Source organism: Dasypus novemcinctus, chromosome 17 (assembly GCF_030445035.2).
Source record: "Dasypus novemcinctus isolate mDasNov1 chromosome 17, mDasNov1.1.hap2, whole genome shotgun sequence".
Taxonomy (NCBI): domain Eukaryota; kingdom Metazoa; phylum Chordata; class Mammalia; order Cingulata; family Dasypodidae; genus Dasypus; species Dasypus novemcinctus.
The window spans coordinates 52,675,019-52,700,683 of record NC_080689.1 but is presented as its reverse complement, the minus strand read 5'-3'; the positions used below and the strand labels follow the sequence as shown (position 1 = coordinate 52,700,683).

At 38.9% G+C, this 25,665-nt stretch overlaps 1 protein-coding gene and 1 pseudogene across 4 annotated transcripts in view; one reads left to right on the top strand and one right to left on the bottom strand.

Annotated features, from left to right (window-relative positions):
* The window catches only part of WDPCP (WD repeat containing planar cell polarity effector), a 407,401-nt gene that overhangs the window by 34,504 nt on the left and 347,232 nt on the right, over positions 1-25,665 (top strand). The window lies entirely within an intron of this gene.
* On the bottom strand, positions 25,434-25,533 carry LOC111765726 (U6 spliceosomal RNA; annotated as a pseudogene).

Genomic DNA, 25,665 nt, shown 5'->3' with positions numbered 1-25,665 from the left:
ATATATCTTAAACCCCAACATTAACTGCACCTCCAGCACATTAGCATGAAAGTCTTATGAAGGGAGATCCCATCTGAGTCCAGATTCATCACACATAAACACCATTTCCAAAGAGGGGCCATCTGCCCTGGTAGTTAACCCCATCGGCCATGACCATAACTCCCATGGGTCTCTTTAGCCCTCAAAGGAACCAATATCTGGGGGTTGTATCTGCTTTATCTGTCTCTCTGACTCTGCTCAGTTGTGCATGAGGGCAATCCTTCTGCCAGCCTCCAGACTCTTTTTTAGAAACTCGTAGCCATATAAACTCATTTCTCCTTTCCATTTCCCCCTTACTTTAGGTCAAACAGCATTTTAAAGTCATGTTATTTTATGTAGACATGGATATTCTGCTGATCCGCATTGAACCTTCCGTATAAGGTCATTTTCCAGTTGCATCATCAGTTGGTAGTTGATAGTGGTCCCTCGTTGCCAGGGAGGCTCATCCCCGGGTGTCATGTCCCACGCTGGGGGGAAGGCATTGCATTTACATGCTGAGTTTGGCTTTGAGACTGGCCACATTTGAGTAACATGAAGGCTGACAGGAGGAAATTCCCAGGCACAATGTTGCTCTAGGCCTTGTTCTTATTTTAGGTTTATCAGCTCACAAGCATAGTCATTAGCATCAGGGGCTCACTGTTAAACCCTCACTCCCTCCCAGTCCCCGCCGCTGTACCTGGGAGACTGTTGCTGCTCCCCTAGGGACCACGACAGAGCACCACTGGCCAGGAACCCAGTACCCCCCCTGCTGTGGTTTTTAATTGTTGCCACTATGAGTATATCCAAACATTACCATGCACCCTGGACATATATTCTGTACAGCTCCCTGTCAGCCATATATCACCTGTCATTGGTATCCCATACCAGTATCCCTCCATTGCCATTGTTGAAACACTCTGTGATCCAGAACTCCCCGAAATTTGAAGCCCAATATAATGTCATGGTCCCTTACTAGGGAATGGCATATAGCGATGGGTTTAAAGGATAGATAAAGAACTTGGATAAAGTTAGATAAAGAACTTAGATAAAGAATGTTGACTTGAAAAAATTCCACTTCCTATCTTTTTCTTTTTTTTCTTTTTTTTTTCCCCCCCTAATTATTCAGCTTTTCTTCACAGGAGTCCTAGACCACAGCAATGCATATATATAATATACAGCACTCCCACACATCCACCAGAAAACCTTTTCCCTTCCACAGTGATACTCTTACGCCCTATTCATATCATATTTACTTAAAGTGATGTACAGAGTCTGAGACATTAGCTTTCTAACAAGGTGACATCTGTGCTTACATTATGGTGCATACTTTAGGATACACAGTTCTTTACATTTTTAGTTATCCTATGTTTTACATTATGGTTTACATTATCAGTCTGTCATCTCCTATATGTTATGGTGTAATATTACATGTTTTATATCCATCCTTGTGTACTCTCAAGAAACTCCTCTCTTCCCCCCCATTTACTTTGGTTCCACACATTTAACGTCCATTTTCCCTTCCACCTTGGTGCCCACAGTGACAGCCAACCTCTGTTTCCTGAGGAGCCACTTCCAGAGATAGATGGAATAGTGTTCAGGGCCTAACTTGCTCAACTGCCCCAATGCCCTGGGAGCCACCCTTTCTCTCGAGGGATACAGTTCCCTCTATTTGATGGCATTAGTCCTCCCCAGGATGTGGGTCCACCCCCACTCTCACTACTTGGGTTTCTACCCCATGGTGTCACCCACTCTGGCAGAATGAGCATTTAGACATTCCCCAGGAGCCTGTCCTGCATCAGACCCTCCCCTCCGAGCATTCTAAACAGGTAACCCTCTTTATTATATTTTGATATGATTTTCTCGGCATTTTACTCTCCACCAACACCTGACCCTCTCCTGTGTTCGTATGCTACCCCTCCCTCCCCCCACTTTTGGGCAACGTTACCCATCCGTCCCTCCCCAGCCACCCTCAAACCCGCAAAGCCCCAACTAAAGGCAGCCCCTTGCCCCCCTTTTATCTCTTCTTTGTGTTCATACTTACCACCATCTCGTCTTAAATTCCACCCCTGCAGACATCGGCTCATATCCTTCCTCCACCCTCCGATTTCCTGTAAGCCTATCGTTCAGTCTCTTGCTATCTAGGGCAGCTTGTTTATTTCATATCATTGAGGTCATGTAGTATTTGTCCTTCAATGTCTGGGTTGCTTCACTCAACATAAGGTTCTCAAGATTCATCCATGTTATCACATGTGTTTGTAGTGTGTTTGTTCTTACAGCCGAGTAGTATTCCATTGTGTGTATATACCACATTTTATTGATCCACTCATCTGTTGATGGGCATTTGGGTTGATTCCAACTTTTGGCAATAATGAACTATGCTGCTATGAACATTGGTGTACATATATCGGTTTGTGTCCTTGTTTTCAGTTCTGCTGGGTCATATGGCAAATCTATGGCTAGTTTTTTGAGAAACCGCCATACTGTCCTCCAGAATGGTTGGATCCTTCTGCATTCCCACCAGCAGTGGATGAGTGTTCCCCTTCCTTCACATCCTCTCCAGCACTTGTATTCTTCTGTTTTTTTCATAGCTGCCAATCTTATGGGTGTAAGATGGTATCTCATTGTAGTTTTGATTTGCATTTCCCTGATAGCTAGAGATTTGGAACATTTTTTCATGTGCTTTCTTGCCATTTGTATTTCTTCTTCGGAGAAGTGTCTGTTTAAGTCTTTTTCCCATTTTTTAAATGGGTTGTTTATCTTTTTATTTTCAAGATATAGGAGTTCTTTATATATGCAAGTTATAAGTTTCTTATCAGATATATGATTGCCAAATATTTTCTCCCACTGTGTGGGCTCCCTTTTTACTTTCTTGACAAACTCCTTTGAGGTGCAGAAGGCTTTAATTTTGAGGAAGTCCCATTTATCTATTAGTTCTTTTGCTGCTCGTGCTTTTGGTAAGATATTCATAAATCCATATCCTATTACAAGGTCCTGTAGATGTTTCCCTACACTGCTTTCTAAGGTTTTTATGGTCTTGGCTCTTATATTTAGGTCTTTGATCCATCTTGAGTTGATCTTTGTATAAGGTGTGAGATGGTGATCCTCTTTCATTCTTCTACATATGGCTATCCAGTTCTCCAGACACCATTTGTTGAATAGGCCACTCTCTCCCAGTTGAGAGGGTTTGGTGGCTTTATCGAATATTATGTGGCTGTATATGTGAGGTTCTATATCAGAGCTTTCAATTCGATTCCATTGGTCTATGTGTCTCTCCTTATGCCAATACCATGCTGTTTTCACTACTGTGGCTTTGTAGTATGTTTTGAAGTCAGGTAGTGTGATTCCTCCAATTTCGTTTTTCTTTTTCAGTATGTCTTTGGCTATTCGGGGTCTCTTTCCTTTCCAAATAAATTTCATAGTTAGTTTTTCTAGTTCCTTAAAGAAGGGTGCGTTGATTTTTATTGGGATTGCATTGAATGTGTAGATCAGTTTTGGTAGGATAGACATCTTAATAATGTTCAGTCTTCCTATCCATGAACAAGGAATAGTCTTCCATTTATTTAGGTCTTCTTTGATTTCCTTGAACAATCTTGTATAGTTCTCGTTGTATAAGTTCTTTACCTCTTTAGTTAAATTTATTCCTAAGTATTTGATTTTTTAATTTACTGTTGTGAATGGTATTTGTTTCTTGATTTCCTCCTGATCTTGCTCATTATTGGTGTACAGAAATGCTACTGATTTTTGCGCATTGATCTTATAACCTGCGACTTTACTAAACTCATTTATGAGTTCTAGAATCTTCGTTGTAGATCTCTCAGGGTTTTCTATGTATAGGATCATGTCATCTGCAAATAATGAAATTTTGACTTCTTCCTTTCCAATTTGAATGCCTTTTATTTCTGGTTCTTGCCTCAGTGCTCGAGCAAGTACTTCTAAGACAATGTTAAATAGGAGCGGAGACAGTGGGCATCCTTGTCTTGTTCCTGAGTTTAGAGGGAAGGAGTCTAGGATTTCTCCATTGTAAACAATATTGGCTTTAGGTTTTTCATATATACTCTTTATCATGTTCATAAAATTCCCTTGTATTCCAATCTTTTGGAGTGTTTTTATCAAGAAAGGGTGCTGTATTTTGTCAAATGCTTTTTCTGCATCAATAGATATAATCATGTGATTTTTTTCCTTCAATCTGTTTATATGGTGTATTACGTTGATTGATTTTCTTATGTTGAACCATCCTTGCATACCTGGAATGAATCCCACTTGGTCGTGGTGTATAATACGTTTAATGTGTTGTTGAATACGATTAGCAAGTATTTTGTTAACTATTTTTGTGTCTAGGTTCATTAGAGAAATTGGTCTGTAATTTTCCTTTCTTGTGATGTCTTTGTTTGGCTTTGGTACTAGGGTAATGTTGGCATCATAGAAGGAGTTGGGTAATGTTCTTTCTGTTTCGATGTTTTGGAATAGTTTCAGCAGGATTGGTGTCAGTTCTTTCCGGAATGTTTTGTAGAATTCACCTGTGAAGCCATCTGGCCCTGGGCTCTTCTTAGTTGGGAGGTTTTTAATGACTGATTCTATCTCTTTACTTGTGATTGGTTTTTTAAGATCATCAATTTCTTCTTTCGTCAATATGGGCTGCTTATGTGTTTCTAGGAATTTGTCCATTTCCTCTAGATTGTCATTTTTGTTGGAATATAGTTTTTCAAAATATCCTCTTATGATAGTCTTTATTTCTGTGGGGTCAGTGGTGATATCGCCTTTCTCGTTTCTTATTTTGTGTATTTGCATCTTCTCTCTTTTTTTCTTTGTTAGTGTTGCTAAAGGTTTGTCAATTTTGTTAATCTTCTCAAAAAACCAGCTCTTGGTCTTGTTTATCTGTTCAAGTGCTTTCTTATTTTCTATTTCATTTAGTTCTGCTCTTATCTTTGTTATTTCCTTCCTTCTTCTTCCTGTTGGGTTACTTTGTTGTTGTTTTTCTAATTCCTTCAAATGTGCAGTTAGTTCTTCAATTTTTGCTCTTTCTTCTTTTTTGATATATGAATTTATGGCTATAAACTTCCCTCTCAGTACTGCTTTTGCTGCATCCCATAAATTTTGGTATGTTGTGTTATCATTATCATTTGTTTCAAGGTAGTCCTTGATTTCTTTTGAGATTTCCTCTTTGACCCACTGTTTTTCTAAGAGTGTGCTGTTTAATTTCCAAATCGTGGTGTGAAATCTGGGCTTCTGTCCCTTGCAAATCTCCAGCTTGACTCCACTGTGGTCAGAGATAATGTTTTGTATGATTTCAATCTTTCTGAATTCGTTCAGCCTTTCTTTGTGGCCTAGCATATGATCTATCTTGGAGAATGATCCATGTGCGCTTGAGAAAAATGTATATCCTGCTGTGTTTGGGTGTAGCGATCTATATATGTCTATTAGATCGAGCTCCTCTAATATACTATTCAGATGTTTTGTTTCTTTGGTGATTCTCTTTTGAGATGTTCTGTCCAGAGTTGATAGTGGTGTATTAAAATCCCCCACTATAATTGTAGATGTATCTATTCTTTCACTTAGTTTTTCCAGCGTTTGCCTGACGTATTTAGAGGCACCCTTGTTAGGGGCATAGATATTTATGATTGTTCGATTTTCTTGACAGATTTTCCCTTTCACTAAAATGTAGTATCCTTCTTTGTCTCTCACAATTGTTTCACATTTAAAGTCTATTTTGTCTGATATTAATATAGCTACTCCTGCCTTTTTTTGGTTATTGTTAGCTTGTATGATTGTTTTCCAGCCATTCACTTTCAATCTCCATGCGTCTCTGGGTCTAAGATGTGTCTCTTGTAGACAGCATATGGATGGGTCATATTTCCTTATCCAATGTCCCAGTCTGAATCTTTTGATGGGTGAGTTTAATCCGTTGACATTCAGTGTTATTACTATCAAGGAATTATTTGTGTTAGCCATATTTTGATTGGATTTGTGTTTGTCATATTTTGTTTGTATATATTTTTTTGTCTTTTTTGTTGTTGTTGTTGGTCTTATACTCTCCTCCAACTTTGCCTTTCCTGTTTTTTCCTTTCTTCCTGCAGAACTCCCTTTAGAATTTCTTGAAGGGGAGGTTTCTTGTTGGTATACTCTTTCAGTTTCTGTTTATCTGCGAATATTTTGAACTCTCCATCATGTTTGAATGCTAGTTTAGCTGGATAGAGTATTCTTGGTTGGAAATTTTTTTCCTTTAGTACCTTGACTATATCATACCACTGTCTTCTTGCCTCCATGGTTTCAGAAGAGAAATCAGCACTTAATCTAATTGAGCTTCCCTTGTATGTGATGGTTTTCTTTTCTCTTGCTGCTTTTAGGATTTTCTCTTTGTCTTGAGCATTGGATAATTTGAGAAGTATATGTCTTGGGGTGGGCCTGTTGGGGTTTATGACTTGTGGAGTGCGCTGTGCTTCTTGGATATGTACATCTGTCTCTTTCAGTAGATTTGGGAAGTTTTCAGCCATTATTTCCTGCAACACTCCTTCTGACCCCTTTCCCTTCTCTTCACCTTCTGGAATGCCTATAATACGTATGTTTGAGCGTTTTGCATTGTCATTCAGGTCCCTAAATCCTAATTGGATTTTTTCTATCTTCTTATTGACCCCTTCTACTATCTGTTTGATTTCTGATGTACTGTCTTCCACATCACTAATTCTCTGCTCTGTCTCTTCTAGTCTGCTGATATTTGCTGCAAGTGTATTTTTGATTTCTTGAACTGTGGTGTTCATTCCCATCATATCTGTTATGGTTTTGCGTATGTCTGCAATTTCCCCTCCAAGTGATGTCTTCATGTTGTTAACCTCTTTCATTACTGCATCAAATTTGTCGGTGATAAATGTTCTGAGATCTTTCATTGCTTGTGCCAAGTTTTGCTCCCCTTCGTGATTATTGGTTTGTTGATTGGATTCAGCCATGTTTTCCTGATTATTGGTTTGGTTTGTAGATTTTTGTTGCTTTCTGGTCATCTCTTTATTTTGACGAATTTAATCAGTTCCTTAGCTTCTTTGTCTGCTCTTGGAGGTTAATTAGTTGTTATTTTTGCATAGGTGTTATATCTTCTCTTTGTCACTTTTTTCTTCTTATTCTAGTTACTTGTTGTTGGTTAAGTTCACTTTAGAGGAAAGTATTAGTGTTGGGGAAAGGCAATTGTGTAAGCAGGGGAAAAGTGTAAAGTAGTATTGGTGATGTATGTTAACAAAGCAAGAATATGAGATCTGGGAGGATGGAGGTTAGATTCATGTAGATTGTATAGAGTTATAGCTGTAGGTAGAGTACCTTTTATGAAGTAGATGACTGAATATGGGAGGAATATGGTATGAACTACAAAGCTATTGTTTTCATGAGAGAGGGAAAAAGAAAAGAAAGGTAATAGTTTCAAGAGTGGATAACAGACAGAAAACAGAACAAAGGTATTAGAAATTAAGAGTTAGACACTTTGTGGATCAAAGAATGGGAGGTGGGGGGTGGAATATAGGAGAGACAGTAGATGATAGTGGATATCAAGATGCAGGGGAAGGGGGATAGTGTAGGTAGCCTAAATCAGTTCACACAGAAATGAGGTAGTGGAGGATGGGAAAACCCAGCAAATGTGAGGTGTTCCCTGTAGCACCTATTGTATACTTGAATTAAAATAAAATAAGTGGAAGATGAGGGACAAGAGGGAAAGAGAAAACCGAAAAAAAAAAAACTAATTATAATAAAGAAAAAAAGAAAGACAAGAAGAAAGGAAGAAAGAGAAAGAGGATGGGCAAACGGTGGGGAACAGATGGGGGAAGAGAGATACAGGTATACACTTGTCACAATTGCAACACTATCTAAAACAACAACCAAAAAACCCCTAAATAATTGTATAAAAAAAAAGGACTTTGGGGGACACGCTAGGAGAAAAGACTAGGGGATAATGCAATATTAGCAATCAGGGCGTCAAAAAGAGTAAAAAATAAGATAAAGTGAAAATAAAAACAAAACAATATGAACCAATAAAGATAAAACGCAAATGTTAGGGTCCAGGGCACTCAAGGACCCCAGGTAGACCCCAGGGCGTGATGGATTCAGGGGTGGAAAGTCTGAGACACTGAAGACTCAAGAGGTGTGAGTCTGGGGTGTGGACCGCCAGAGTCCAGGGGACCCAGACCTGGCAACCTCAAATCTGGTCCACAGAAAGCTTAGGAGCCCCGCAGTGCAACACAGCCCTCAGGGATCCCCGTAGCTGGGTGCCAGCCCCGTGGGGGAAGCCAGGTCCACGAACTCTATATTGAATGTCTGATCCCTGCAATTCACCTACTCCTCAGGGTTTCAGCCTTTGGGCAGCTCCCTCCCTGTGCTCCCACAAAACGGCCACTTGAGGGCGCCTCTACACCACAGCCAGTTCAATGACCCAGATCCCAAGCCCCGCCGGGTGGGGTGGGCTTCAGCTGGAAACGCTGAAAACAGTCTCTAAGATCCGAAATCCCAAACTTCGCAAAATATTCCCCAATCGGCTTCCAGACGTGTCCTCCTCCCTCACTGCACCCTACAACAGTCTCCCAATTGTGTCCCCTTATTGCCCAAAATCCAATTCTGTTGCAGATCGGCAGCCAGACCTGTGGGGATGGGGCTCCAGGCGGAAGCGCTACCCCCCCTGTCCGGCAACCAAAACGTCCCCCGCTTCACAACAAAACACCGTCTGTCTCCCCAAATCGATCTGCAAAGGAGTCTTGTCCCAACAATCCCTCACCAGCCAGCCCAATATCCGCGAATTTCTCAGCACCGCAAAGCCTCCAGAAAAAGGAAAAAAAAAACAAAAACCCTGGCCGCCGCGGCTCCAGAGCTGCAGGAGCGCCCGCTACCGCGGCTCCGCCCACCCAAGGAGGGAACTTCCCGCGCCCAGCTGGGATCTCCATTTATATATTATAGACGGATCCTCTCTGTTACCTTCCCACCGAATTGACGTCCAGACACCTTCCAACCAGCAAAAATCCCCGAAACAGCGCGGTCCCAAAGAGCCTTCAACGCTGCCCAGCCGCCCCCTGCAGTGACATTACCAGGCAAGCTCACGCAGCCACCATCTTGCCTCAACTCCTCTCCAAAATCTTCTCTTTGTCTTTTCATTATTAAGTTTATACATTTCGGATATCAAACCCTTGTGGGATATGTGGTTTCCAAATATTTACTCCCATTAAGTAAGTTGTCTTTTCACTTTTATGATAAAGTCCTTTACACAGATGTTTTCTATTTTGATGAGGTCCCATTTATCTGTCTTTTCTTTTGTTGCTTGTGCTTAGGTTGTAAAATCTAAGAAACCATTGCCTAGCACAAAATCCTGAAGATGCTTCCCTAGAAGTTTTATATTTGGGTTCCTATATTTAAGTCTATGATCCATTTTGAGTTAATTTTTATATATGCTGTGAGATAGGGGTCTCCGTTCATTATTTTTGCCTATGAATATCCAATTCTTCTAGCACCATTTTTTGAAGAGACTATTCTTTCCTCCATTGAGTAGATTTGGCAGCCTTGTAAAAATCAATTGGCTATAGATGAGAGGGTGTATTTCTGAACTCCCAATTCAGTTGATCTAAGTATCCTTGTGCCATTATCATACTGTTTGGGGGGAGCAGATGTATCTCAGATGGTTGAGTGCTTGCCTCTCATGTATGAGGTCCTGTGAAGTTATCTCTGATCCTGGGCTTTTTTTTGGGGTCGGGGGGAGGTTTTTGATGACTGATTCAGTTTCTTTATTTGTAATTGGTGTGTTGAGGTTTTCTATTTCTTCTAGAGCCTTTAGGGTGTTTTGTGTGTTTCTAGGAATTTGTTCATTTCCTCTAGGATAAAAATATAGGCTGTCCAATTTGTTGGCATACAGTTGTTCATAGTGTCCTCTTATGATACTTTTAATTTCTGTGGGGTTAGTAGTAATGCCTCTCCTTTCATTTCTGATTTTATTTATTTGCATCCTCTTTCTTTCTTTTTTTTCTTTGTCAATCTGGGTAAAGGTTTGTCAATATTTTGACTTTTTAAAGAGCCAACTTGTCACTTTGTTAATGTCTTCTACTGTTTTTTATTCTCCATTTGATTTATTTCTGTTCTAATCCTTATTATTTCCTTCTGCCTGCTTTTGGTTTATTTTGCTATTTTTATAGTTTCTCTAGATGCATTTAACACAGGTCTTTGATTTTAGCTCATTCTTTTAAAATGTAAGCATTTAGGGCTTTACGTTTCCCTCTCAACACTGCCTTCACTGCAGCCCATAAATTTTGGTATGTTGTATTCTTGTTTACATTTGTCTCAAGATATTTGCTTATTTCCCTTGAGATTTAGTCTTTGATTCATTGATTGTTTAAGAGTGTGTTGTTTAGCTTCCATATATTTGTGGATTTTCCATTTCCATGCTTATTATTGATTTCTAGTGTCACTCCATTATGGTCATAGAAGATACTTTGTATAAATTCAAACTTTAAATTTATTGAGATTTGTTTTGTGACCCAGCATGTGTTTTGTTCTAGAGTGCCAATGTGCACTAGAGAAGAATGTATATCCTGCTGTTTGGGGGTACAGTGTTCTGCATATATCTCTTGGATCTAGTTCATTTATCATATTATCCAGGTTCTCTGTTTCCTTATTCTGTCTAGATAGGCTCTCTATTGATGAGAGTGGTGTATTAAAGTGTCCAACAATTATTGTAGAGGTGTCTATTTCTCCCTTCAGTTTTTCTGGTGGGTGCCTCATGTATTTTTTTTTTTAAGATTTATTTTTTATTTATTTCTCTCCCCTTCCCCCCTCCCCCCAGTTGTCTGCTCTCTGTGTCCATTCGCTTTGTGTTCTTCTGTGCCCGCTTCTATTCTTGTCAGCAGCACTGGGAATCTGTGTCTCTTTTTGTTGCATCATCTTGCTGCATCAACTCTCCATGTGTGCAGCATCACTCCTGGGCAGGCTGCACTTTTTTCATGCCTGGCGGCTCTCCTTACGGGGCGCACTCCTTGTGCGTGGGGCTCCCCTACGCAGGGGACACCCCTGTGTGGCACGGCACTCCTTGCACGCATCTGTACTGCATGCACATGGGCCAGCTCCACACGGGTCAAGGAGGCCCGGGATTTGAACCACGGACCTCCCATGTGGTAGGCAGACACCCTATCCATTGGGCCAAGTCTGCTTCCTGGCCTCATGTATTTTTGAGCACTGTTTTTCAATGCACAAAAACTTATAATTGTTATTTCTTCTTGGTGTATTGCCCTTTTTATTAATATATAGTATCTTTCTTTGTTGTAACAGCTTTTGTTTTAAAGTCTATTTTGTCTGATATTAGTATAATTATCCCAGCTCTTTTTTTGATTACTATTTGCATGGATTGTCTTTTTCCATCTTTTCTCTTTCAGTCTATTGAGTTTTTTGGTCTAAGGTAAGTCACTTGTAAATAACATATAGTTGGAACATGCTTTTTTATCCATTCTTCCAATCTGTGTTTTTTGATTGATGAGTATACATTAACATTCAGTGTTATTATTGTAAAAGCAGTACTTACGTCAGTCCTTTTGTCTTTTGATTTTTATTTTCTTGCCTCTTTTTTCCTTTACTATAACCTCTTTTTTTATAGTTTATCTTTTGTAATGAATCTGACTGATCCCTCTGTCATTTCCATTTTTGTGTATTTTTATATTTCTTTGTGGTTGCTCTGGGGTTTGTTTATTATACAACCTACTAATTAGAAAAGATACAAACTTAACTTCAATAGCATACACATTCTCTGCTCCCATTTCCCTGTGTTTCTTCTCCATACATTGTTTTTATCCTCTTTATATTTTGCTTGTCCATTATCATGAAATATGACTTTTAATTATGTTCTGACGTTTAGAGGGATTAAAGAATAGAGTTGTGTACCAAGGATGCAGAACTATTGGGTTTTGCATTTACCCATTAGTTTCTATCTTAGCTATAGGGGTGCTGATGCAAAGTACCAGAAATCTATTGACTTTTATAAAGGTTATTTATTTGGGGTAGAAGCTAACGTTCACAAGGCCATAAAGTGTCAGTTACTTCCCTCACCAAAGACTGTTGGCACCTTTTGGAGCAAGATGGCTGCCGACTCTATGAAGGTTCAGCCTTCCTCTTCCTCTTAAGGTCCCAGCTCCTTATGATCTCACCTGCAGGCTAGCATAAGGCTTGTCTGTCTCTCCTGGACTTGTTTCTTTCCGGGCTTTCTCAGCTGTTCAGGGCTCTTCAGCTGCAGACTATGAGGCGAATGACTTAACTCTTTCCCTGAGGCTCCGGTTGTCCAAAACTAAACTCTGTTCTCCTTTTCTCTGTGTGTTTACCTCTGTGTGTGAGTCTGTTTTAACTCCACCAAGGGGGTGGGGACTCAACCCTGTACTTCCTAATGAGGTGGTCAAATAAAAGTCCTAATCTTGATTTAATAAAGTAAAAGTGAAACCTCTGAGTCTAACACAATCTAATACACCCAAGAGGAACAGACCAGTTTACAAACACAATCCAAATATCTATTTTTTGAATTCATAAACAATACCAAACTGCTACAGTTACCTTTATTGAAGTTTTTCACTTTTTCCTCTGCTCCAAACCACTCTTTTATCTTCTGATTTCAACCTGAAGAACTCCCTTTAGCATTCTTTGTGTGACAGGTCTTTTGATGATGAACTCTCTCAGTTTCTGTTTATCTGTGATTGTTTTAAACCCCCTCATTTTAAAAAAATTAATTTATTGAAGTATGTCACTTATACATAAACATACATAAACAATAAGTTTGTAATGATAGTTGTGAACTTAGAAAACAAACATATATAACATCATACAGGACTCTCATAACTTGACCTACCACCAATAACTTGCATTGTTGTAAACCTTTTTAACTAATGGTTAAAGAGCATTGTCAAAATATTACTACTAACTAAAGTATTTTCCCCCAACCAACCCTATTATTATTATCTTTATATTGTTTATATATGGACATAGAAAAACAGTAAGTATATAGTAAAAGTTGGGAACTTACACAGCAAACATGCATAACATCATACAGGGGTCCCATACATCAACCCTCCACCAACACCTTGCTTTGTCATGAGATATTTGTTACCAATTACGAAAGAATATTGTCAAAATCTTAACTACTAATTATAGTCCTTATCTTACATTTGGTGTGTTTTTCCCCCAAAACACCTTATTATTATTTTTTAAGTATTTTTTTTTATGACGGTAGTTGTAAACTTATAACAATCATGCACATATGCAGAATTCCCAAGCAACACCCCTCTGTCAACATACCACACTATGGTGGAACATTTGTTACTGGTAAGATAATATCACCTGATTGTTACCATGTCCATAGTATACATTTGGTTCACATTTTCCATACTGCCTCAGTATCAACACAGTACATCTTTGGCATAGATGCAAGAATATTATATTATTACTGCTAACCACAGTCCATAGGTCATTCCAGTTGTATTTTTCCCATACGTTCCCAATACCCTGCAGCAGTGACATACATTTGCTCTAGCTCACAAAGGACACTCTTGCATCTGTACCATCAACCACAATTCTCATCCACCTCTTGGCTTACTGTGCTATTAAGTTCCTAGATTATTCTCTAGCATTCTGTCAATTGGCATTTTCATACCTATTATGTCAATTGGCATATTCATACCATTTTCAGCCACACCCCTATTTATAAACTAGCTATTACTATTTTTACCATCCATTCTATACATTTCCACACTTTTACAGTAAAGCTAATTAAAACCTCTACATACATAAACATCAGTAGTCCATCTCAGTCCTTCTCTTATCTCCATTAAGAAACCACTTCCTACCACCAAGTCTTGAAGATATTTTCCCACAATTTCTTCTAGAAATTTCTTTTAGTTTTAGTTTCTTGATCCATTTTGAGTTAATTTTTGGGTCAGGTGTGAAGTAGGGAATCCTCTTTCCTTCTTTTAGGTATGGATATCCAGTTCTTTCAGCACTATTTATTGAATGGACTTGTTCAGCCTGCTGAATTTACTCATTAGTAGCTGAATTTGTTGTCTAACTGTCTCTTCCTTCCCCGTTTTTGGGAAGTGGAGCTTTCAATTCCAGCCGCGAAACAGCTCCCGAGGCAGCTTGTGCCTCCAGTGGAGGACGATGGGCACCAACCTCTGTGGTGCGGATGCTCTACTGACGAGTCTTCTCTGCAGATGGGCAGTCTCCTCCCATTCCCTCAAGGATGTTGCAGGATGCTCTTCTGGCCTCCTGGAGCCCCCAAACAGGTGCTTCAGCTAGATGATCTGGGTGTTTACTAACTGCCCAGTAGCAGGAACTGACTCGAGGAGCTCCTTACTCTGCCACCATCTTGCTGGTTGTCCTCTCCCTCATTTTTGAAGAACAGTTTTGCCAGATAAAGAATTTTTTTTGCTGGCAGTTTTCTCTTTCAACTTTAAACATATATTATCACTGCTTTCTCACTTCCACGGGTTTCTGATGGGAATCAGCTCTTCCTCTTACTGTGGATACTTTGTATGTGATGCATTGCTTGTCTCTTGTTGCTTTCAGAATTCTTTCTTTATCTTTGGCATCGACATTCTATTAGTGTGTGTTTCAGAGTATGTCTGTTAGGGTTTATTCTGTTTGGAGTAGGCAGTGCTTCTTGGACATATATGTCTTTCATAAGTGTTGGGAAATTTTTGGCCATTATTTCCTCTAATATTTTTTCAACTCGCTTTCCCTTCTCTTCTCCTCCTGGGACATCCATGATGTGTATATTTGTGCACTTCATGGTATATCACTCAAGTCCCAGAGACACTCTCATTTTTTTTCTTTCTTTTCTCTATCTGTGCCTTACATCTCCATAATTTGTTGTGTTTGGTTTTAAACTTTTGATTCTTCTTTTTGCACACCCATTGTCTTAATATCTTTTAATTCTGTATCTACCACTAGTTTATTTCTATCCATATTTTCCTTCGTCTCCTTATATTGATTTAAAGATTTATTTGAACTTTTCTGATGAGTATTCCAGATTCCAAATTGCAAATTCTGTGTCTCTTCTGAAGTCTTAATTTATTCCCTTGCCTGAGTCATGTCTTCCTGTTTCTTAGTATGGCTCATCATCTTTTGTTGATGTCTAGGCATCTGATTATTTTGATGTCCTAACTCTCATGGTCAGATTTTCCTTTCTACCTAGGGTTTTATTGTACATTGGCTGTGTGAAGGTTCCTCGTTCATGCTTGTTCCAACTTATACTGGACCTTTATAGTAACCCATGTGTAATTGTTCATATTTTCCTAGCTCTTCTGCACCCAGGCAGGCTGCTCCTGTGTAACTGTTAAATTGCCCGGGACTGAGTGAGAGGGAGAAGTTCAGACTGGTGCATCCTAGATGTAAATCTCCTGACTGTTTTGGTGTTTTATTTTCTTTTTCTTCAATTCATCATTTGTGGAGTCCTTCTTCAGTCTTTATCATCCTGCAGACTTCCAAGCAAGTGGGATTTGTGCTTTATTAGTTGTTTCTGTGGGGAGTCTTTTCCAGGGGTTATTTTTCACTGCCATTTTTTTTTTAAAGATTTATTTATTTATTTATTTCTCTCCCCTTCTCCCTCCCCCCTGCCCCCCGCCTTGGTTGTCTGTTGTCTGTGTCTCTTTGCTGTGTCTTTTTCTTTGTCCACTTCTGTTGTTAGCAGCACGGGAATCTGTGTTTCTTTTTGTTGCGTCATGTTGTGTCAGCTCTCCATGTGTGCGGCGCCATTCCTGGGCAGGCTGCACTTTCTTTTGCGCTGGGCGGCTCTCCTTACGGGGGCGCACTCCTTGCGTGTGGGGCTCCCCTATGAGGGGACACCCCTGCGTGGCACGGCACTCCTTGTGCGCATCAGCACTGTGCATGGGCCAGCTCCACACGGGTCAAGGAGGCCCAGGGTTTGAACCGCAGACCTCCCATGAGATAGATGGATGCCCTAACCACTGGACCAAGTCTGCTTCCCATCTTTCATTGCCATTTTGATGATGTCACCCAGGACGCTGAATCTTGAGGGTACAGGGCCAGTTAGATTATATGGAGCACTGTGAAGAGTTGAGAGTACAACAGTACAAAGATGAGTATTCAAAGGTTTCCAAGGATTATGGGTCTTAGGTATATGGTGTAGGATCTTCACCATGTCTTGCTTCCTTTAGTTTTCCTCTGACTCTGATTCTCTAGGCCTCCATTGATAATATGATCTACCTGATTTCCCTTTTTAAAAAAAAAGATTTATTTATTTCTCTCCCCTCCCCCTGCCCCAGTTGTTTGTTCTCTGTGTCTATTTGCTGTGTGTTCTTCTTTGTCTGCTTCTGTTGTTGTCAGCAGCACGGGAATCTGTGTTTCTTTCAGGCGCGTCATCTTGCTGTGCCAGCTCTCTTTGTGTGTGGTGCCATTCTTGGGCAGGCTGCACTTTCTTTCGCACTGGGCGGCTCTCCTTACGGGGAGCACTCCTTGTGTGTGGGGCTCCCCTACGCGGGGACACCCCTGTGTGGCACGGCACTCTTTGCGCGTACCAGCATTGCACATGGGCCAGCTCCACGTGGGTCAAGGAGGCCTGGGGTTTGAACCACGGACCTCCCATATGGTAGATGGACACCCTAACCAATGGGCAAAGTCCACTTCCCAACCTGATTTCCTTTTTTTTTTTATTTTTTTTTTATTTATTTTTTTTTTATTTTTTAATTTTTTTATTTTTTATTGACTTTGTAATAATATTACATTAAAAATATATATGTGAGGTCCCATTCAACCCCACCCACCCACCCCCCCTCTCCCCCCCCCCCAACAACACTCGTTCCCATCATCATGACACATCCATTGGATTTGGTAAGTACATCTTTGGGCACCTCTGCACCTCCTGATTTCCTTTTAACATGTTTCTTTTCTGCTACAGTTAACTGGAGTTGTTTTCTGTTTTTATAATTTAAAAAACACTAGTTGTAGAAGCAACCAAGTACATGCTATGTTTCTAAGTAGGATGATCATTATCAAGTTTACATTGGAGCAAATGAAGTGTATATAAGTGGAGAAGATAGAAACGATGCTGAAATAATTTAGGTTGCTGATAGACTACATGAATCAATTATGAAATAATAGCAATAACTGAATATATCATTTTGGAGCAAGGTAATCCATCTCTCCCTTTATGGTCACATGTCCAAGAATATCCTTTGACTATTTAAAACTTTTCTGGCAAGCTAAAGTATGAGCTGTTTCGAGTAATGGTGCAGTAGCTTATATCAAACTAATCATTCTGCAGAAAACAATTATAAATTCTGGACGAAAAAAAAGAAAGCAAAAAAAACCCCGCAGGAAAAAAACACCAGCCCAAATCTGAAGGTATCAGAGAGTGACTATAAGTAGAGAGAAATTGAAGGGGAATCAGCACTTGAAAAGAGGGAATAATACTGCATAAACGAAAATGAGATTTGGTTGAGAGCAGACCTGGACCATGAGAAAGAGAGTTCTTTGGGCTGAAGAGAAATTATAGCAGGTGAAAACTTGGATCTTCAGGAAAGAATGAAGAGTACCAGAAATGATAAATATTAAATATACTTATTTCTTCCAGTTTCTTTAAAATATTTATTACTGTTTAAGGCAAAAATTTTAACATTCTATTTTGAGGTTTTGAGCATACGTAAATGTAATACATATAATGATTATAGCATAAAATTTGGCAAGGGGGATTGTAAAGTTTGCACATTTTACATGAAGTGGTACAGCATTAACTCTCAGACTGAAAAGTTAAGGATATATGTTGTTATTCCTAGAGTAGTAACTAAAAATATAGTACAAATTGGTATTGCTAAAATATGAATTCACCTGTTTTCAATATGTTGGCTGTTCAACTGAATCCAGATTTCAAAGAAGAGTTACTAATTTATTTAAATGATTAGATATTTTTACATAAGATAACTTTAAAAGGCAGAGTAGAAAATTCCAGCAGGCTGTAAAGGTATAGAAGTAAAGCAGAAACACTCTGGTAAATAATAATTTTAATAGCTAACATGGAGTGCTTACTATGTGTCAAGCATTGTTTTAAGCTCTTTATATATATGTATTATCATATTTATTTATTATTAACAACCTTATAGGATAGTTTCTATTATTATACCATTTAAAACCTGCATTAAACTTCATGACCAGCATGTTGCAAATAAAGTATAGTATATGAATAAAATTAAACTAATGGTAAAATATTTCTTAATGTGTAATACAAAAAACCTTCAATTCCCATTTCTAATGTTCCTGGCATACGTTTCCCTTTTGTCAATCCCAGGGGCAGATAATACTGAACTTGCCATCCTTTGGCTTTGTTTTGTCCCGTAGTCCTTGCTTCCCTGTGCATAGCTTCTTTTTCACTATATTTGGAAAACAAGAGCTGCATAAGCCAGGACTAGGAAAATTGAGGAAAAAGTTGGTGAGATGGAGGCTAAGGGGAAGAGAGAAAAAAATCAGGCTACTGTTGGTGGAACAAGACAAACATTTATTTAATGCCTTAAGTCTGTCAAGCTTGTCTACTGCCATTTCTGCTTATATATACGTGGATATAATCATGCTTTCTATTTTTTATTTATTTTTATTTTTTTTAAAGATTTATTTTATTTCTTTATTTCTCTCCCCTTACCCCCACCCCCACCCCGGTTGTCTGTTCTTTGTGTCTATTTGCTGCGTCTTCTTTGTCTGCTTATGTTGTTGTCAGTGGCATAGGAATCTGTGTTTCTTTTTGTTGCGTCATCTTGTTGTGTCACTTCTCTATGTGTGTGGCACCATTCCTGGGCAGGCTGCGCTTTCTTTTGCACTGTGTGGCTCTCCTTACGGGGTGCACTCCTTGAACGTGGGGCTCCCTACGTGGGGGGCATCAGCACTGTGCATGGGCCAGCTTCACATGGGTCAAGGAGGCCCGGGTTTGAACCGCGGACCTCCCATGTGGTAGACGGACGCCCTAACCACTGGGCCAAGTCTGCCACCTCTATTTTTTTTTTAAAGCAGACTCATTTTTTTTCCAAGTACAAATCTTCATTGTATTACAATGTGTAAAACAGGTAAGAATGATATTCTATTGATACAAATGTTTTAGTAAGTTCACATATATAGTATTTTGCATCAAGCCAGTGAGATTAATCATGTTTTATAAACGCAAAATTTGAAAATGAGTGTTGTGGGTGACAGTTATTATCTTCTTTTAAGCACCCAGTTATTTCTGTAGTTTGTTTTAGTTGCTCAGTACAGAGAAAAGTATTGGAGAGGGGTCATTCACCCACATCCCCATCCCTTTTCTTGGGCTATGTTGTATGTAGATACTTGAGATTCAAGGCTTGTGAGAGTCTGAAAGATCTTTTTGAACTGCCTGTTAAGGGTTCTTCCTTTTCTATGGTCAGATAGCCGTCTTTGAGGGACTTCTAACTAAACTAAAAATAAGCTTCTAACCATGTTCTAACCATCTAGCAGGTACCCTAGAGGTAGAGAGTTTTGGGGACAGTAGTCATCAAATATTCTGTTTTTAAAAACTGGCTTTTTGCTTCTCCATGTCAACCGTGACTCCCAACCACTTATCCCTTGCCTCTAGAAGTTAGCAAATGTTTGTATTCAGGAAACTGGGTATGGTCCCCCAGCACCAAAGATAGACAAGGAAGAAAGCCAGGTATTCCATATAAGGTAGGAAAACACTTATAATCTTTGGACCTTCAATCTGGTTTTGACATATGACATTGCTTCCTTGGGCTTCCTCCATCCAGCCAGATGATTGTTTCTCCCAGTACACATGAGAGGTCCTCATGGAATTTTTAAGTTCCTCCAGAAAACCTACTCAAGAGTTTTCATATTCAGAAACTTCTTCCTTTTTTTTTTTTTTTTTTTTAATCTAAACCAGTTATTCTACAGTTGATTTTGTTTCCTTATTTCTAGAGAGCACAGTGGTTGAACCAGATCGCCTAGATTCAAAAACTATTAGCTTGGGAAGTGACCTTGGCCCAATGGATAGGGCATCCGCCTACCACATGGGAGGTCCAAAGTTCAAACCCAGGGCCTCATTGACCCATGTGGAGCTGGCCCACACACAGTGCTGATGCGTTCAAAGAGTGCCATGCCACGCAGGGGTGTCCCCTGCGTAGGGAAACCCCATGCACAAGGAGTGCTCCCTGTAAGGAGAGCCACGCAGCGCGAAAGAAAGTTCAGCCTGCCCAGGATTGGCGCTGCACACACAGAGCTGACACAGCAAGATGATGCAACAAAAAGAGACACAGATTCCTGGAGCTGCTGACAAGGATATAAGTGGTCACGGAAGAAACACAGCGAATGGACACAGAGAACAGACAACTGGGGCGGGGGGAAAGGGGGAAGGGGAGAGAAATAAATAAAAATAAATCCTTAAAACAAACAAAAAAACTCTTAGCTGTACCACTTCTGTGTCATATTGGGCAAGTTACTTAACCTCTCTGACCTCAAAGTCCTCATCTGCAAGCTACCTTAAATGGTGTTATAAGGATCAATGAGTAAACACTTATTAAGTGCCCTAAACATGGTAAACATAATAAATGTTAATTATTACTCTGTCCTCAGTGGAAATTGTAAAAGCTGTCATTACCTTTTATGAGAGACCCATTTATAAACTTTAATACACCCCAACCCGTCTTTTGCAAGGCTTAAGTATCAAAATTTTCGTTCAAATTACATAAAAATGGATTATATCAAAACTTATTTATTCAATAAATTGACCATCGAGTAGGTGCCTGGCTCTGTGCAAGGGACTGGGCATAGTGGTTAACATGGCCTCTGCCTTGTCAGTACTAGATTTTACTACCCTTAGAATCCAGTAGGGGACAGAGACATAAAACAAATACACACAAAATATCACATTTTAACTGTGTTAAATTTGGGAGGAATAGGGACTATGAAAGGGGGAAACAGGTGATGACTAATTGAGATAGATTGGGGAAAGCTCTTTTTTAGTAACTGATATTTAAGCTGAAATAAAAGCTAAGTAGAGGGAAGAGCGTTCCCTACAGAGGGATTAATTAGCATGTGCCAAGATCCTCAGGTGGAAAGAGCCTGGTGTGTTGGGAACCAAGAGAAGCCACAGAGTCTGGAGCTTAGTGAGCAAGGTGGGAGGCAGCAGAAGTGACGTTGGAAAGGTACACGCAAGGCCTTGTAAGCCGAGGAAGGGCACGGGGGAGCCACTGAAGGAATTCAGGTTGGAGGGAGCAGGATCCATTTTAATCTTAAAAGATCTGGCTGCAGTGTAGAGAATTATTGGATATGGATTAGTTAGGAGGCTGTAACGATTCTCAAGGAGGCAGATGATTATGGCTGTGGAGATGTAGAGAACTAGACATTGAAAAAGATTTAGGATGTAGAATAGATGCTATAGGTGATGGTTATATGTACACATACAGATGGCAAGAAAGGAGATACCAAAGATAACTCTCTGGTGTTTGACTTATCAACTTTTTTGGTTAGCTTTTCAATTGTTATTTGTGTTTGTTTGTTTTTCTTTTCTTTTTACATGCCCAAGTTTATAAATTTTCTCTTTAGCTGTGTATAATAGAAGCTAGTACTTTTTGAAAATAAAGGCTTAACCAATGTTGGGTTACTGGTTATGTATACTGATATCCTGCTTGTTTTTTTTTCTTAGATTACCTAGTAATGTAACTAATTAATGAAATCTTTGAAAATTTACAATGAGCCAGGCACTTGAATGTAGGTGCAAAGCACACCACTGACATCTTATTTTCCTCAGGAGTGCATAGATTTTTTTTTTTAACCTAATTAATATCCTATGGGTTCTGAAGACTCCTTTAATTTTCTGAGATTAATTAAAATACCATATATTCTTTTTTCTTCCTTTATTGGAGAAGTTGTGGGTTTACAGAACAATCATGTATAAAAGATAGGATTCCCATACAACAACCCCTTACTAATACCTAGCATTGGTGTGAAACATGTTATAATTGAAGATAGCACATTTTTATAATCGAACTATTAAAGTCTATGATTTAACTTAGAGTTCACTGTGTAGTGTAGTTCCATGGATTAAAAAAAAAAGTTCTGTTACAATATATACAATCTAACATTTCCCCTTTTAATAATATTCAGATATATATTTCAGTGCTGTTAATTGCATTCGCAGTGTTATGCTACCATTATCATCATCCACTACCAAAACATTTCCATCATACCAAATAGGAGCCCTGTACATTAAACCTTAAATTCCTATTCCCTATCCTCACTTCTTTCCCCTGGTAGTCCATATTCTAGGTTTTGATTCTATGAGTTTGCTTATTTTAATTGTTTCATATTGGTGAGATCATATAGTATTTGTCCTTTTGTGTCTGATTTATTTCACTTAATAAGGTTCATCCATGTTGTTGCATGTATCAGGACTTCATTCCATTTTAACACTGGGTAATATTCCGTTGTATGTATATACCACAGTTTTTTAATCCATTTATTGGTCAATGGACCCTTGTGTTAATTCCATCTTTTGACAATTTTGAATAATGCTATGAAGATCGGTGTGCAAAATATCTGTTTATGTCTGTGCTTTCAGTTCTTTTCGATATATACCTAGTAACAGGACTGCAGGGTAGTATGGTAGTTCTATATTTAGCTTTCTGAGGAACTGCCAAAATACAGTGGCTGCACCATTTTACATTGCCACCACCAATGAATGAGTGCTGTTTTTCTGCATCCTTTCCAACACTTGTCTTCTGTTTGTTATTTTAATAACAGCCAATATGAAGTGATGTGAAATGGTATCTCCTTGTGGGTTTTTGGTTTTTTTAAAGATTTTTTTTTTCCCCACCCTACCTTTGTTAACAATCCGTGTCCATTTGCTGTGTGATCTTCTGTATTTATTTCTCTTTTTTGTCTTCTCATCTTTCTCCTCTAGGATTTCTCGGGATTCTATCCTGGGGACCTCTGAAACGGAGAGAGTTTCCCTGTCAATTGCACCACCTCAGTTCCTGGTCTCTGCTGTGCTTCACCTTGACTCTTCCCTTCGTCTCTCTTTTGCTGCGTCTTTCTGCGGCGTAACTCACTTGTGCAGGCCCTGGCTCACTGGGCGGGCACTTGGCTCACCATGTGGGCCCTGGCTCACCATGCAGGCACACTTTCTCTTCTTCTTTTTCACCAGGAGGTCCCAGGAATTGAACCTGGGTCCTCCCAGATGGTAGGCGGTGGCCTTATCACTTGAGCCATATCCGCTTCCCTAGTTGTGGTTTTGATTTGTGTTTTCCAGATGGCTGCTAATGTTGAGAATCTTTTCATGTGGTCATTTGTTTATCTTCTTTGGAGAGATCTCTGTTCAACTGCCTATTTTTAAATTGGGTATTTTGTCTTTTTGTTATGTTGAAGAATTTCTGTATATATTCTGGATATTAAACCTTTACTGGATATGTGGTTTCCAAATATTGTTTTCCATTGTGTAGGTTCTTTTACTTTCATGATAAAGTCCTTTGAGGTACAAAGGTTTTAATTTTAATGATGTTCCATTTATTTCTGTTTTTTCTCTTGTTGCTTGGGCTTTGGATGTAAAGCCTAATAAATCATTGCCTAACACAAGGTCCTGAAGATGCTTCCCTATATTTTCTTCTAAGAGTTTGATAGTTCTAGCTCTTCTATTAAGGTCTTTGATCCATTTTGAGTTGGCTTTGATATATAGTGTGAGGTAGGTTCCCTCTTCCTCCGTTCTTGCAAATGGAGATTCAGTTTTCTAGTACCATTTGTTGAAGAGACTATTCTTTCCCAATTGAGGGTCTTTGTCCTTGTCAAAAATCATTTGCCACAAGTGTGAGGGTTGATTTCTCAGCTCTCAGTTCTATTCCATTAGTGATCTTATGTGTCTGTTCTTCTGTCAATACCATGCTCTTTTGGTTACTGTGGGTTTGTAATAAGCTTTAAAGTCAGGAGTGTGAGTACTCCAACTTCTTTATTCTTTTTTGTTATTTTTTATTTTTATGTTCTTCTTTCTCCTTTTTCAAGATGGTTTTGTCTATTTGGGAGCCCTTACCCTTCCAAATAAATTTGACAATTGGCTTTTCCATTTCCGCAAAGTAGGCTGTTGGAATTTTGATTGAAATTGCATTGTATCTGTAAGTCACTTTGGGTGGAATTGGCATTTGACAATATTTAGTCTTCCAGTCCATTAGCATGGAATGTCCTTCCATTTATTTAGATTTTCTTTGATTTCTTTTAGCAAAGTTTTGTAGTCTTCAATGTATGTCCTATTACCCTAGGTGAGCATTTGATCCCTTTGCTGAATTTGTTATTAGCTCTAATAGCTTTGTTGTAGATTTTTCTGGACTTTCAATATATAGAATCATGTCATCTGCAAATAGTTAAAATTTTACTTCTTCTCCTTTCCAATGTGGATGCATTTTATTTAGTTTTCTTGACTCTGGCTAGAACTTCTATTATAATGTTGAATTCCCACTGGTGCCAGTGGGAATCTTTATCTTATTCCTGATCTTAGAGAAAAAAGCTTTCAGTCTTTCACCATTAAGTAGGTTGTTAGCTGTGGGCTTTTCATATATGCCCTTAGAGGAAGTGTCCTTCTAATTCCTAGTGTTCTAAGTGTTTTTAACAAGGAAGGATTCTGCATTTTACCTTGAGTTGATTTTCTTATGTTGAACCAACCTTATGTATCAGGGATAAGTCCTACTTGATCATGGTGAATAATTTAAAAAAATATTCTGTTGGATTCAGTTGTGCTAGTGTTTTGTTGAGGGCCGTTGCATCTATATTCATAAGAGATATGTGTGCTGTAGTTTTCCTTTTCTTGTGGTATATTTATTAGGCTTTGGTGTTAGGGGTGATGTTGACCTCATAGAGTGAGTTAGGGAGTGTTCCCTCCCGTTCATTTTTTTGGAAGAGTTTGAGTAGAATTGGATTTAAGTTTTCCTGGAATGGTTTGTAGAATTCCCCCTGTGAAGCTCTCTGGTCCTGGGCTTTTCTTTCTTGGGAGGTTTTGATTACTGATTTGATTTGCTGAGATCTTCTATTTCTTCTTAAGTTAATGTAGGTAATTTGTGTGTTTCTAAGAATTTGTTTTTATATAGGTTATCCAAATTATTGGGCATATACTTGTTCATAGTATCCTCTTAGAGCCATTTTTATTTCAGTGGGGTCAGTAATAATGTCCTCTTTTCATTTCTGGTTTTTACGATTTGCATCCTCTCTCTTTTTTTTCTTTGTCAGTCTGGCTAAAGGTTTGTCAATTTTATTGATCTTTTCCAAGAACCAAAATTTTGGTTTTATTGGTTCTCTCTTCTTTTTTTTCTTCTGTTTCATTGATCTCTGCTCTAATCTTTATTTCCTTCCTTCTGTTCATTTTAGGTTTAGTTTGCTTTTCTTTTTCTAGTTCTTCCAGTTTTGAGGTTAGGCCTCTGATTTGAAGTCTTTCTTCTTCTTTTTTTAAAAATATGGAATGCTTGACAAATTTGGGTGTCATCTTTGCACATGTCAATCTTCTCTGTATCATTACAATTTTCATATATGTGCTGCCAAAGTGAGTACTCTTGAGTACTCTTTTTTTCTCTGCCAAAGTGAGTACTCTTGAGTACTCTTTTTTTCTTTTTTAATGTAAGCATTTAGATCTATATATTTTTCTCTTAGCACTACTTTCACTTCATCCCATAAGTTTTGGCA